We start from the raw sequence: 15266 nt of genomic DNA, 5'->3' as shown, positions 1-15266 counted from the left end.
CTCCTCATGATCGGTCATATACAATGTATAGCATCCTCCCCTCCTCTATAGTCTTCTGTATTCCTATAGGACCTCCTCATGATGGGACATATACAATGTATAGCATCCTCCCCTGCTCTATAGTCTTCTGTATTCCTATAGGACCTCCTCATGATGGGACATATACAATGTATAGCATCCTCCCCTCCTCTATAGTCTTCTGTATTCCTATAGGACCTCCTCATGATCGGACATATACAATGTATAGCATCCTCCCCTCCTCTATAGTCTTCTGTATTCCTATAGGACCTCCTCATGATCGGACATATACAATGTATAGCATCCTCCCCTCCTCTATAGTCTTCTGTATTCCTATAGGACCTCCTCGTGATCGGACATATACAATGTATAGTATCCTCGCCTCCATTATAGTCTTCTGTATTCCTATAGGACCTCCTCATGATCGGACATATACAATGTATAGCATCCTCGCCTCCTCTATAGTCTTCTGTATTACTATAGGACCTCCTCATGATCGGACATATACAATGTATAGCATCCTCCCCTCCTCTCTGGTCTATTCTGCATTACTATAGGACTGATGGGACATATGCAGTGAACCTCTAAGGAGTCACAGCAAAGTATGGGAGTGAGAGTGGCTCTGTCTATTACAATCAATCACAGAGGGTTCCCTCAGGGCAGGTGCAGAGGAAGGAGGGCGCACTATTTCTTTCCTCGGGGCACTTACTGATGTTGGGGACTTTGTCTGATGGTAGTTGGGGTGCCCGTGATGTTGTAGGTTTGGTCTGGGTGCTTGGTAGGAGATGTAGGGTGCAATGGTCAATGTATAGGCCAAAAGTAGGCTAAATGTCTCTCTTTGCTTTAGTGCAGAATGGAGGTTGTAGTACATCCAATTATAGCAAACACATGGTTCTAACTGTACACAGTGCAAATCCTTACTCCAGATAGTGAGGTATGGAGGCTGGCAAAGCTGAGAGTTATGGCCCTCTCTGTACACTATCTTCACAACCATGAATGTACTGTCCACTGCGGGATACAGAGTCCTAGAGGTAAGACTGGCCAGGTCATGTCCAGATATGAAGGACAGAGTCCCTCACCTGCAGTAAAGTCTAATTAGCTATAGTAGCATGCTGCCTTGCTGGCTCCATGTTGGCCATGCAGTTCTAGCTTTCCAATTCTCTCCTTCGCCTTTATCTCTTTCTCTCCCTTCTGTAGAGCTTGATGTAAATCACACAGAGACCTGTAAGTCTCTGCAACTTGAGGCCTAAGAGGAGGGAAAACATGGACTTTGCGTCCTTACTCAATAAGCTACCACTATGCTCTGCCGAGTCAGAGGTGTGACCAACCCAATCCTGCCCCTCGTAAGAGTGCTGGGCCAGGATGGTTAACTCTTGTCATGCCGACCACACCACTATGCTGGTATAATATAGAATGTGACAAAAAATTACATTCTATAACCTCAAGAACAAACCATTGGCAGTTACCGCCTGCTCCGCAGGACTGCACATGTATCCTACATACGTGTGGGACGCCTGTTTCCACATATGATATGGTAGGATTATCTCCACACTACTACGGTTGCCACCCGGCCGGTAACTCTCCGGCCAGGCCAGTAATTTAGTGCCCCTTGCGGGGCTGGTAATTTTTTTCTATTTTCCTATAAGAACTGTTACTAATCCATTGTGGGGCTCTCATTACTGCTGCCTTTACCTCCCAATCCCCCCCCCCCCCACACACACACACTTATGTGAAGAATAAAAAAATATATAATACTCCCCTCCTCCATTTGCTCGCTGACGGGAGGACAGGACCTGTGAGATGTCATCACGCTGGAGTGCAGGTCCTGAGCTTCCAGTCAGCAGTGAGTGTTCACCGAGCAAATGGAGGAGGGGAGTGCTTTTCTTTTTTTGCACAGAAAAGAGAACGGAGCATTATTAATTTTTGGGGGCACTAATAGGGGCATTATTAATTTTGGCACACTAATGGGGGCATTATTAATTTTGGAGGGCACTGATGAGGGCATTATTATTACTTGGGGGTACTTATTGGGGCATTACTATTACTAGGGGCACGAATGGGGGTATGAATATTACTGAGGGGCTCTAATGGGGCACTATTGATTTTGGGGGGTGTTAATGGGGGCATTTATATTACTGGGGGGCACTGTTAATTCTGGGAGCCAATACTGGAGGTATTATTAGTTTTGGGGACCACTAATTAAGGCATTAATATTACTGGGGGCACTAATGGGGCCATTATTAATTCTGGGGGACACTAATGGAGGCATTACTATTACTGGTGGTACTAATGGGGGCATTATTAATTCTGGTGGGAGTTAATGGGGGCATTGATATTACTGGGGGAACTAATTGAGGCATTACTACTACTGGGGGCCCTATTGGGGGTTGTTATCAATACAGGGGGGGCACTAATGGAGGCATTACTATTACTGGAGGCACTAATGGAGGCATTACTATTACTGGAGGCACTAATGGAGGCGTTACTATTACTGGGGGCACTAATGGAGGCATTACTATTACTGGAGGCACTAATGGAGGCATTACTATTACTGGAGGCACTAATGGAGGCGTTACTATTACTGGGGGCACTAATGGAGGCATTACTATTACTGGGGGCACTAATGGAGGTATTACTATTACTGGGGCCACTAATGGGGGGCATTATCAATTCTGGGGGGCACTAATGGGGGCATTATTAATACTGGGAACCACATTATGACCCCGAGTTGAGCCACGCCCACAACCACACCCCCTTCAGGGCGAGGCTTAACTTGGACGGGATTTTTTGTTGGGAAAGGTGGCAACCCTGCGCACTACACGGCGTCCTCCATGTCTCGCCCTCAGGCACAGACGTCTTCCTCTGATTTCAGTCCTGACGTCAACGAGGAGAAACGAAACTGAAGAAACAAGAGCAGGAAAACGAAACTTACAGGGCGGCGCTGGGAGTGAATATTTAACCCTTCATTGTGTCCTCTCGGGTTTACACGGTCGTATAGATTTGTATGAGGAGAAGAGAACAGAACAACAGAAGGTGAAATCCAGCGAATAATAAACTGCAGAAGCCGATAACGTCCTGGAGGACGGGATGATCCTGCTGGAGCCAAGAGGAGCAGGAACTGCTGACAGCTGACAACCATCCATAGCAGGAGCTGCAGCCAGGTGTTCCTGCCCCTGCCAGGAGAGGCTCAGTGTGTCACTTTCCCCCCTGCGGTAGAGTACGGCGCGCTATAACTGACGCCCAGCGACTATCCTCCACAGGTGCAGGAGCGTACATAAATACCCCTGGGCCCCATAGCAAGAATCTGATAAGAGAACTACAAGTCTCATCTTGACCTGGTTAGACCTGCTTCACACTGCCGGCAGTAGTTCCAGCAAGGTGTTCTGGCAGTACGACCTGCCGGAGCTCTGGGTACGATGGGGCCGGTGGGCACTCCGATAACCTATAGCAAGATCTCCGGGGGGCTGTACATGGAGGGTTAAAATGAGAGAACTACAATTCCCAGCATGGCCAGGCTGTTATTATGGGACACAAGTTGACATAATAGGGAGAGGGTATAAGAGGATAGAACTACAACCCCCAGCATTACCAGACTGTAATTATACAGCATCAGTGGATATTACAAAAGGAGACAACTACAATTCCCAGCATGGCCAGATTCCTGCCCTGATCACATGATTACATCATTAGCTGCTGAGCTCTGTGTTTCTGCCCTGATCACATGATGACATCATCAGCTGCTGAGCTCTGTATTCCTGCCCTGATCACATGATGACATCATCGGCTGCTGAGCTCTGTATTCCTGCCCTGATCACATGATGACATCATCTGCTGCTGAGCTCTGTACTCCTGCCCTGATCACATGATGACATCATCAGCTGCTGAGCTCTGTATTCCTGCCCTGATCACATGATGACATCACCAGCTGCTGAGCTCTGTATTCCTGCCCTGATCACATGATGACATCATCAGCTGCTGAGCTCTGTATTCCTGCCCTGATCACATGATGACATCACCAGCTGCTGAGCTCTGTATTCCTGCCCTGATCACATGATGATGTAAGAGGCAGCCCTGATCATCCAGCAACATTTCCAACACATATATATATATATATATATATATATATATATATAGCAGACTGTCATGTTTCCCTCTGTATGTATTGTGGACAATGTTGTACTGCTGTATAAAAAGTTACATTAACCATTATTTCTATGGACTATATAGCAAGGCCGAGGACGGCCACCTTTAAGTGGGGGAGGCATGTAAGAGGCAGCCCTGATCATCCAGCAACATTTCCAACACATATATATATAGCAGACTGTCATGTTTCCCTCCAGCCACCAGAGGCCACTGTGGCTGAGTAGGACAGTGAGAGGAGTTATTTCCAGAGGATAAGGAGTTAAGGGTTTTTCCCGGGCTGAGCAGAGAGCCTGGGCTGAAGGTGTCTGAGTACACAGGAAGAAGGACGCTGTGCACTGAGAGGGAGATTAGAGTGATTGCTCCCTGCCTGCTGACACAGTATCTGGGACATTAGAGTGTGTGACATTGATGTGTCCTGGTGTAGAAGAGAGACTGCTGTAGTGTGAGGCACTTACCAGAGGAACTGTGAGTGAATTCCAGGCCCTGCCTGATTACACGTCCAGAGCTGCTGATTATCTCTAACCAGAGTTACAGAGACTACAAAGAGAGGCCAGAGCTGAGCCACGCTGAAGCAAGCAAGCAAGCAAGCAACCAGATCGGGACCCAGACTGTATCTGCCTGCATGTGCGGACACCGAACTGTGAGTGCACTGATGCTAACCTGAGCTAGGGCATAGTGGAATAGGATTTAGTTTAGTGCACCGTAGAGGTGCACCCCGGGTAGCGGGGACAGATAGGACTACCTAGAAGAGAGTAGCCTGCTATTGTCTGTACTTGTGTTTGTGATTCATTTGTGTTCTTTATGCAAATTTCCATTATCTTTATTGTGAATTCTCAAGCTGTTCATATTGTAAATCTGCTTCTCCGGCAGTTAGAGTTCTCTTTTAATAAAGCCGGTTTCTACTTCAGCCTCCTTGTCTGCTGCACTGTACTTGAGTCCTGCTCTACGGTCTCTTCCTCTGCTGACCGTTACAAGTGGCGCTGCGAGCAGGGTACAGTCACAGAGATGGAGGCGGCTGAAGGCAATGTGCATGATGTTAATGTGAGTACCTCAGGCAATGGTGGAACCCTTGCAAGGGCCCTTCCTATTGGCACGTTGTTCAACTTGCTACCCAAATTTGATGGCCAGAACATGACACTGTCAGACTGGGTGACAAGGTTACAGAGTGCTGTTAGGATTTACAATGTCAGCCCAGAACTACAAGTAGAAATTGCTTTGGCCGCTCTCAAGGGTGAGGCCCGAAGAAATGTTCTCCTACAACCAGAAGCCACGCGCAATACATTGCAAGAGATGGTGAGATTCCTGGAAGAAATATATGGGGAAACAGCCAGTGCAGGGCACCTCCGGGCGAAGTTTTTTTTACCGGATTCAACGGGAAGACGAAGGTGTCTCTCAGTACGCTACAGCCCTACAGGAAGTGTTGGCCGAGGTACAAAAAAAAGAGGCAGATGGGGTTACTGGCATGGGACCCATAGACCGGATACTGCGGGAACAATTTATTCTGGGGCTCTACAGCAATCCCCTGAAACAGGCTCTGCGGGAACGAGTCAAAGTAGACCCTACCCTAACCTTTTGACAAATTTTGGCAGAGGCCGTGACGTGAAACAAAGAAGACGGCTATGCTTCTGGAGTAATACGGACCCAGACCGTTACACCCCCCGGGGTTACGAGAAATGAGGAAGCCCTGGTCAGAGTGGTACAAGACTTGCAGAGCTCCCTGAGTGCCATGCACGAAAAGTTGACACACCTGGAGAAACGGATAGAGTCGCGCCATACTACTGAGGCTGCCTATCCAGCCCGACAACAAACCTATCAGGCGACTCCGTGGGTTCCTACACCCGAATGCCCTTATGCTAGTTTACCATACCATCAAGCCCCTCATTACCCTTCAGTGGGGCCATCCAGCCAAGCTCTGAGGGCACCTCCCACTCGCAGGCAAAAAGTGGGCCGTCAAGGGGCACAGTGTTGGCGGTGTGGAGATCTAGGACATTTCGCCAGAGAGTGTCGGAATAATCCAGCTGGACGCCAAGAGCCGCCGTTAAACTACCGACCCCTGCAGTAGTGGGGCATACTGCAGGGGAGGTGGAGAGCCAAGTTACCCAGCAAAGCTCCGAACACCTGGTCGCAGGGTGCCCCACTATACGAGCTGAGTTCGAAGGTGTTCCTGTCGACTGCTTAGTGGATACTGGGTCTCAGGTGACAACTATGCCCGAGTCATTCTTCTACCGTTACTTTCAAGCACTGGCCAAGCCAGAACGAGAGACACTGGTCCGGGTTACAGCGGCTAACCAACAACAGATTCCTGTCACAGGGGTCGTGTGGATGAATGTACGGCTATGTGGACAGGAAGTGGGGCGGAAAGGTATCTTGTTGGTCCCCGAAACGTTCAAAGAAGATGTGCCGGTGATAATGGGCATGAATATCCTGCGAGAATTGGATCAGATCATGTTCACCAAACGGGGGCCGGGTTACTGGAAACAAGCCACCCCGCACAAACCTACCCAGAAAGCATTTCAACGGCTAATCCGTTTTTGTGGAACACAGAAAAGTGTACCAGCACACCAGGCGGTGGGAACGATCCGAGCGCCAGGAAAGGCTACCTTCACCCTTCCCCCTGGTCGGGAGACCGTGCTGACGTTACCCGTGGGAACTTTCCGTAATCTTGAAGGCATGGAGGTGTTCGTTGAACCAACAGGCCTAGGAGAGCTGGGTCAGGACGTCCTGGTGGCCCGGACACTGGGAGTGGTCCAGAATGGACGAGTACCCATAAGAGCTGTGAATGTGGGATATCTAGAAGTTCCCTTGACGCCAGGGGTGGAACTGGCTCGTGTGTACCTACATCAGGGAGAAATACTGAGTCAGAGAGAAGTGACTCTAGCTCCGGTAGGGGATGCTGGTTGGACCCTGGCAGTTACTGCCAGTGCAGAAGAGGCGCCGACCCCAGAATGGAATGGGGGAACCATCTTGGGTCAAATGGAGATAGATGTTAAGGCTCTCAGTTTAGACCAACAGCGAGCAGTTGAAACCATGCTGTGGGAGAATCAGGCTGCGTTTGCCCGCCACGCCGATGACTTTGGCTGCACGAATGCTATCACACATGATATACCGATGGGGGACACTCCACCAATTCGGGAGAGATATCGACAGATTCCGCCCAAGTTGTACCAGGAAGTGAAGACGCTATTGAAACAGATGATAGATTCCGGAGTGGTGCGGGGAAGCCAGAGCCCTTGGGCAGCCCCAGTGGTGCTTGTCAAGAAGAAGGACGGCACTATTCGATTTTGTGTGGATTACCGGCGGTTGAATGCTTGCACTGCGCGAGACTCATATCCTCTGCCACGCATCGAGGAGTCTCTGACGGCTCTAGGACGAGCCAAATACTTCTCCACCCTGGATCTAGCAAGTGGGTACTGGCAAGTACCAGTGGCTGAGCAGGACAAGGCAAAGACAGCATTCATACTCCCCATGGGGTTATTTGAATTCAACAGGATGCCATTCGGACTGACTAATGCCCCTGGAACCTTCCAGCGGCTGATGGAGAGATGCCTGGGAGACCTGAATTTTGAAGCCACTCTGATATACCTAGACGATATCATCGTATACTCTGCTACTTTTCAAGAACACTTGAATCGGCTAGGGCAGGTACTCGAGCGACTGCGATCCCATGGCCTGAAGGTAAAGCCAAAGAAGTGTCATCTCTTCAAGAGGGAGATCGAGTACCTGGGCCATAGGGTGTCCCAAGACGGAGTGCTACTGTCCCAAGACAAAGTGGCTGCAATACGACAATGGCTAGTGCCGAGAACATGCGTGAGTTGAAGGCCTTCCTGGGACTGACTGGGTACTACCGGCGGTTCATCAAAGACTACGCAAAAATAGCTGGCCCTCTGAATGAGTTGTTGAGAGGAACGGCTGGGCAACCCAAGGGCCAAAGTATCCCCTGGGGACAGAAACAGGAAGAGGCCTTCCAGGCCCTGAAAGAAGCCCTGACATCGGCCCCCATCTTGGCTTATGCCGATTTTGATAAACCATTCATCTTAGCTACTGATTGTAGCCTCTACGGACTGGGGGCAGTCCTGTCGCAGGTACAAGATGGACATGAGAGAGTGATCGCTTATGCCAGTAGATCCTTGCAAGATACGGAGCGAAACCCCCATAACTACAGTTCCTTCCGGCTGGAACTCCTTGCCCTGGTGTGGGCTATGACGGAGAAATTTGCAGGATATCTGACAGGAGCTAAGATCTTCGTACGGACGGATAACAATCCCCTGGCCCATCTGGGTACTGCCAAGTTGGGAGCCCTGGAGCAACGCTGGGCGGCTCGCCTCGCAAAGTATGACTTCTCAATTCGCTACCGCTCCGCTACAGAGAACACTAATGCTGATGGTCTCTCGAGGGTTACTTTTGAAACTCCAGTAGGGGATATGGATGAACAAAAGGAAGAAGATGAAACTCCTGACTTCCGCAAGTTCGCTCCCCCAACAGTCGCGGCCCAGACAAGTGGGGAGGCCCGTAAGCTACCCAAAGCATTGGGGAGAACTAATGAAGAATGGGGCAGATTGCAAGATGAAGACATTGGACTGCAGCAAATGAAAAGCTGGGTAACCCAGTGCAGGAAACCCAACAAAGAAGAAAGGACTGATCTGGATGCCGAGATGAAGTCCGTTCTACATCAATGGGACAGACTGGAAGTGCATGGAGCTGTTTTGTTCCGCAAGTGGCAATAGCCTGCCGACCTAGAGGCGAGGTGGCAGGTAGTGATACCCAGAAGAATGGCACGGGAGATAGCCAAAGAGGCTCATGAGTTTGGAGCTCACTTCGGGCCAGTCAAGACATACCAGTGGCTGCAGCGTTATGTGTATTGTCCGCGACTGGAGGCCACAGTTGAAGAAGTTTGCCGACAGTGTCGAGTGTGTGAACTCACGAAGAGTACAGAACAGAGAGCACCCCTACAGTCCATCCAGACCACAGAACCGCTGGAAGTGTTGATGATAGACTATCTTCTTGTGGGACAATCGTCAAGAGGTCCACAGTATTGCCTGGTCATGATCGACCACTTCTCCAAGTTTGCAGTAGTCACCCCAACTCGGGACCAGACGGCCGAGTCCGCTGCACGAGCCATTTGTCAAGACTTCATTCGGGTCTATGGGTGTCCAAAGCGGATCCATTCAGATCAAGGGGCGTGCTTTCAAGGAAAAGTGATGGAAGAGCTACATCGACTGTACGGCATTGAAAAATCCAGGACAACTCCTTATCATCCCCAAGGAAACGGAGCCTGTGAGCGCTTTAACCGCACATTGCTGCAAATGCTGAGGACACTAGAGGAAGACAAGAGGGCACACTGGCCTGACTACCTGCCAGAATTAGTCTGGGCTTACAATAATCGTGTCCACACCACCACCGGTTACACCCCATACATGTTACTGTTCGGTAGGGCTGGTCGAGAGATCGTGGAATTAAACCTAGAACAGCCAAAAGACCTAATAGAGCGATCAACCACCTCATGGGTGAAAGAACACCGTCGGCGTCTCCAGACCATTCGCCGGTTGGCAGGTCAGCGGTTACAGGAGAGAGCTCATACAGACCGTCCTCCAGTTCAGGAGGTTCCATTGCAGCCTGGGGATCGGGTACTGGTACGAGAGAAACGTCCCAGAGGCAAGTTGAGTGAGCGTTGGGAAGTACAGCCATATAAAGTGATCAAGAGAGTGTACCCTAATGGTCCGGTCTAGGAAGTGCAGGTTGAGAATGAGGAATTTGCTTCACGGACTCTACATAGGAATATGTTACGGCCATGCCGGTCCAAAGATCCCGCACCTGTTCAGAGGACACCTCCTCCTGCCCCATACTCAGAACTTGTTATCTCTGATGGAGATTATGGTGAAGACTGGTGGACTGCTCCCAACACTGAAGAAGCCTCCCAGGTTACAGGTGATGAAGGCACTGTCACAGAACTATTGCCAGCCCGTAATGGAGAGGGGCCCTCGGACACACCCGAACCTCCTATTGTGGTGGGTGAATCCAGACTGGCAGTTCCTAGTGGAGAGAGTCAGGTCGTAACAGATAGCCAGGACCTCCGGAGATCCAGTAGGCTTACTGCAGGGGTTCCACCAAACAGGTACGCTGCTGATGAGTTCATTTGGTCCACCTGTATGTATTGTGGACAATGTTGTACTGCTGTATAAAAAGTTACATTAACCATTATTTCTATGGACTATATAGCAAGGCCGAGGACGGCCACCTTTAAGTGGGGAGGCATGTAAGAGGCAGCCCTGATCATCCAGCAACATTTCCAACACATATATATATAGCAGACTGTCATGTTTCCCTCCAGCCACCAGAGGCCACTGTGGCTGAGTAGGACAGTGAGAGGAGTTGTTTCCAAAGGACAAGGAGTTAAGTGTTTTTCCCGGGCTGAGCAGAGAGCCTGGGCTGAAGGTGTCTGAGTACACAGGAAGAAGGACGCTGTGCACTGAGAGGGAGATCCACAGGGAAGATTAGAGTGATTGCTCCCTGCCTGCTGACACAGTATCTGGGACATTAGAGTGTGTTTGCTCTCTGACTGAGCTGATGTGTCCTGGTGTAGAAGAGAGACTGCTGTAGTGTGAGGCACTTACCAGAGGAACTGTGAGTGAATTCCAGGCCCTGCCTGATTACACGTCCAGAGCAGCTGATTATCTCTAACCAGAGTTACAGAGACTACAAAGAGAGGCCAGAGCTGAGCCATGCTGAAGCAAGCAAGCAAGCAAGCAACCAGATCGGGACCCAGACTGTACCTGCCTGCATGTGCGGACACCGAACTGTGAGTGCACTGATGCTAACCTGAGCTAGGACATAGTGGAATAGGATTTAGTTTAGTGCACCGTAGAGGTGCACCCCGGGTAGCGGGGACAGATAGGACTACCTAGAAGAGAGTAGCCTGCTATTGTCTGTACTTGTGTTTGTGATTCATTTGTGTTCTTTATGCAAATTTCCATTATCTTTATTGTGAATTCTCAAGCTGTTCATATTGTAAATCTGCTTCTCCGGCAGTTAGAGTTCTCTTTTAATAAAGCCGGTTTCTACTTCAGCCTCCTTGTCTGCTGCACTGTACTTGAGTCCTGCTCTACGGTCTCTTCCTCTGCTGACCGTTACAATGACATCATCAGCCGCTGAGCTCTGTATTCCTGCCCTGATCACATGATGACATCATCAGCTGCTGGGCTCTGTATTCCTGCCCTGATCACATGATGACATCACCAGCTGCTGAGCTCTGTATTCCTGCCCTGATCACATGATGACATCATCACAGCTCCTTCTCCACATCAATCTTCTAGTTATGTAAGTGATATTAGGGGACGGAGTCTTTCCTGCACAGCCGGGCCCCCTTCCTCCACAGGCCCCATAACACCTGCGTGGTCTGTATGCCACTGCACAGGTCCTATTCTAATTAATGGGACCAGTGCATAACACTGGTGGTGACTGGTTTCCTGCCCAGCAGTTATGGCTGTCTGTGGCCAGTGTCAGATCAGGCCGGAGGGTACGGACACCCAAACCCTCTACTAAGTCGTCCTTTCTGTGTAAGACTAGAGGTATTCTTACCACATTATGACCCCGAGTTGAGCCACGCCCACAACCACACCCCCTTCGGGGCGAGGCTTAACTTGGCCGGTATTTTTTGTTGGGAAAGGTGGCAACCCTGCGCACTGCACGGCGTCCTCCATGTCTCGCCCTCAGGCACAGACGTCTTCCTCTGATTTCAGTCCTGACGTCAACGAGGAGAAACAAAACTGAAGAAACAAGAGCAGGAAAACGAAACTTACAGGGCGGCGCTGGGAGTGAATATATAACCCTTCATTGTGTCCTGTCGGGTTTACATGGTCGTATAGATTTGTATGAGGAGAAGAGAACAGAACAACAGAAGGTGAAATCCAGCAAATAATAAACTGCAGAAGCCGATAACGTCCTGGAGGACGGGGTCATCCTGCTGGAGCCAAGAGGAGCAGGAACTGCTGACAACTGACAACCATCCATAGCAGGAGGTGCAGCCAGGTGTTCCTGCCCCTGCCAGGAGAGGCTCAGTGTGTCACTTTCCCCCCTGCGGTAGAGTACGGCGCGCTATAACTGACGCCCAGCGACTATCCTCCACAGGTGCAGGGCGTACATAAATACCCCTGGGCCCCATAACAAGAATCTGATAAGAGAACTACAAGTCTCATCTTGACCTGGTTAGACCTGTTTCACACTGCCGGCAGTAGTTCCAGCAAGGTGTTCTGGCAGTACGACCTGCCGGAGCTTTCTGGGTACGATGGGGCCGGTGGGCACTCCGATAACCTATAGCAAGATCTCCGGGGGGCTGTAAGTGGGCAATACATGGAGGGTTAAAAATGAGAGAACTACATGTCCCAGCATGGCCAGATTCCTGCCCTGATCCTATGATGACATCATCCGCTGCTGAGCTCTGTATTCCTGCCCTGATCACATGATCACATCATCAGCTGCTGAGCTCTGTGTTCCTGCCCTGGTCACATGATGACATCATCAGCTGCTGAGCTCTGTATTCCTGCCCTGATCACATGATGACATCACCAGCTGCTGAGCTCTGTGTTCCTGCCCTGATCACATGATGACATCATCAGCTGCTGAGCTCTGTATTACTGCCCTGATCACATGATGACATCATCAGCTGCTGAGCTCTGTATTCCTGCCCTGGTCACATGATGACATCATCAGCTGGTGAGCTCTGTATTCCTGCCCTGATCACATGATGACATCATCAGCTGCTGAGCTCTGTATTCCTGCCCTGATCACATGATGACATCATCAGCCTGCTGGGCTCTGTATTCCTGCCCTGATCACATGATGACATCACCAGCTGCTGAGCTCTGTATTCCTTCCCTGATCACATGATGACATCATCAGCCGCTGAGCTCTGTATTCCTGCCCTGATCACATGATGACATCATCAGCCGCTGGGCTCTGTATTCCTGCCCTGATCACATGATGACATCATCAGCCGCTGAGCTCTGTATTCCTTCCCTGGTCACATGATGACATCATCAGCTGGTGAGCTCTGTATTCCTGCCCTGATCACATGATGACATCATCAGCTGCTGAGCTCTGTATTCCTGCCCTGATCACATGATGACATCATCAGCTGCTGGGCTCTGTATTCCTGCCCTGATCACATGATGACATCACCAGCTGCTGAGCTCTGTATTCCTGCCCTGATCACATGATGACATCATCAGTTGCTGAGCTCTGTATTCCTGCCCTGATCACATGATGACATCATCAGCCGCTGGGCTCTGTATTCCTGCCCTGATCACATGATGACATCATCAGCTGCTGAGCTCTGTATTCCTGCCCTGATCACATGATGACATCATCACAGCTCCTTCTCCACATCAATCTTCTAGCTATGCAAGAGATATTAGGGGACAGAGTCTTTCCTGCACAGCCGGGCCCCCTTCCTCCACAGGCCCCATAACACCTGCGTGGTCTGTCCTTATTGGAGGTATGCCACTCCACAGGTCCTATTCTAATTAATGGGACCAGTGCATAATACTGGTGGTGACTGGTTTCCTGCCCAGCTACTAAGTCGTCCCTTCTGTGTAAGAATAGAGGTATGCCCCCCCCTCCCTCACAGGGTGAGTGGTGAGTGTCCATGGGGAAGAGTGAGGAGAACATAGCAGAATGGTGATGTCACCTCACGTTACCCGAGGCAGAGCGGGCGTGTCTGGGCATGTACTCAACTTGTAAGTGACCCACTAGCTGCCAGTCATGTAGGAGACACAACTGTATGTTGTGGAAATTTAATTACGCGGACATTTTATTTTAGGATGTGTGTGTGTTTTTATAGATTGTCATCTGTCTCCCTGTGTCGGATTTAGCCGAGGAGCGCTCTAGCAGAGGGCACTTTGGCTGAATCGGGACCAGTGGTAAAACCGTCAGTATGAAAACCTTCTCATGGGCTTGGAGACGTGTTCTCAGTGTGTAGGGGGGCGTTTACCGGTTTGTGAGCACTAAGTGCAAGCACTGGGCTTCTTCCCTTCAAATGTCTATACACATTAGAGAAGTAAAGTCTGCATAACGAGAGATACATATTATACCTCTGCTGCGGCTTCGCTATCCCTTTCTGGATACATATCTGCTTTTAAGACATGCATATCTGCCTTGTCGGTATACTCGTACCGTATACTGACAATAGCCATAGCAATGTCCCACAGATAATCTCAAACCTATAAGAACCAGTAGAATGATCTTTATTAGATACTAATAAAGGTCACTTTTGAGCAGTATTGAATAAGGTCAGTGACAGTGATGGGGGGTGGGCGGCCACCTGGCTGGTCAGACAATGGACATGACTCATCCTTCCTTATACGGGGATGGGGTGTGTGCATTGTCTGTCCAGCCATATTGATTGCCCTTCCCTGTCCTTTGACAAGTCATCACTTCCTGTATGTCATCACTTCCTGTATGTCATCACTTCCTGTAGCCTTGTCTTGGGCCGGCCCCTTTTATACCTTTTGTGAGTAAATAAAAGGAACAGGCTGGGCAGGGAGAGGAGGAGAAGTGCTCAGCAAGAATTCAATCAAGATGGTAGCACCTGGGTCTGTCTCTGACTGCGGCTGAGGGGAGAGGGATTTACCATTTTCCTTCCACAAACTTTGATGCGAGCTTATTACAACTATTAATATTTCTACAACATGTATAAAGACTGTGGCCCCTGACTCCTGGGGGCCTTTTGATTGGATTCTACTACCTCTTGATCATTTGGTACATTCCAGCATGTCTGAATTTAATATCCCCCCACACACACACACATTTTTCATGCAAATGGTATGGCCTCAGTGTCTGACCAATGGAGCTCTTCCCACTATCTTCCCACTACAGTGGATTATTTAGTCGGGGCCCCACCTCTGTCTACTTTCATCTTCATGGTAATGGAGCAGCCATCCTCACTTATGATGTATCTACTTCCAGTCATTAAACAGCACCAGTCAGCAGGATCAACCCCATTAAACCAGACATACTGCCTGCTAGGGTGGATGCTGCTGCTTATAATGATACCAGCCTTGAGAAAATTGGCTGCGGTGTTTCAGAGAAAAAATACTTTTGCTCTTTACCTA

Source organism: Bufo gargarizans, chromosome 1 (assembly GCF_014858855.1).
Source record: "Bufo gargarizans isolate SCDJY-AF-19 chromosome 1, ASM1485885v1, whole genome shotgun sequence".
Classification (NCBI taxonomy): domain Eukaryota; kingdom Metazoa; phylum Chordata; class Amphibia; order Anura; family Bufonidae; genus Bufo; species Bufo gargarizans.
Note: the sequence above shows the minus strand (reverse complement) of the source record.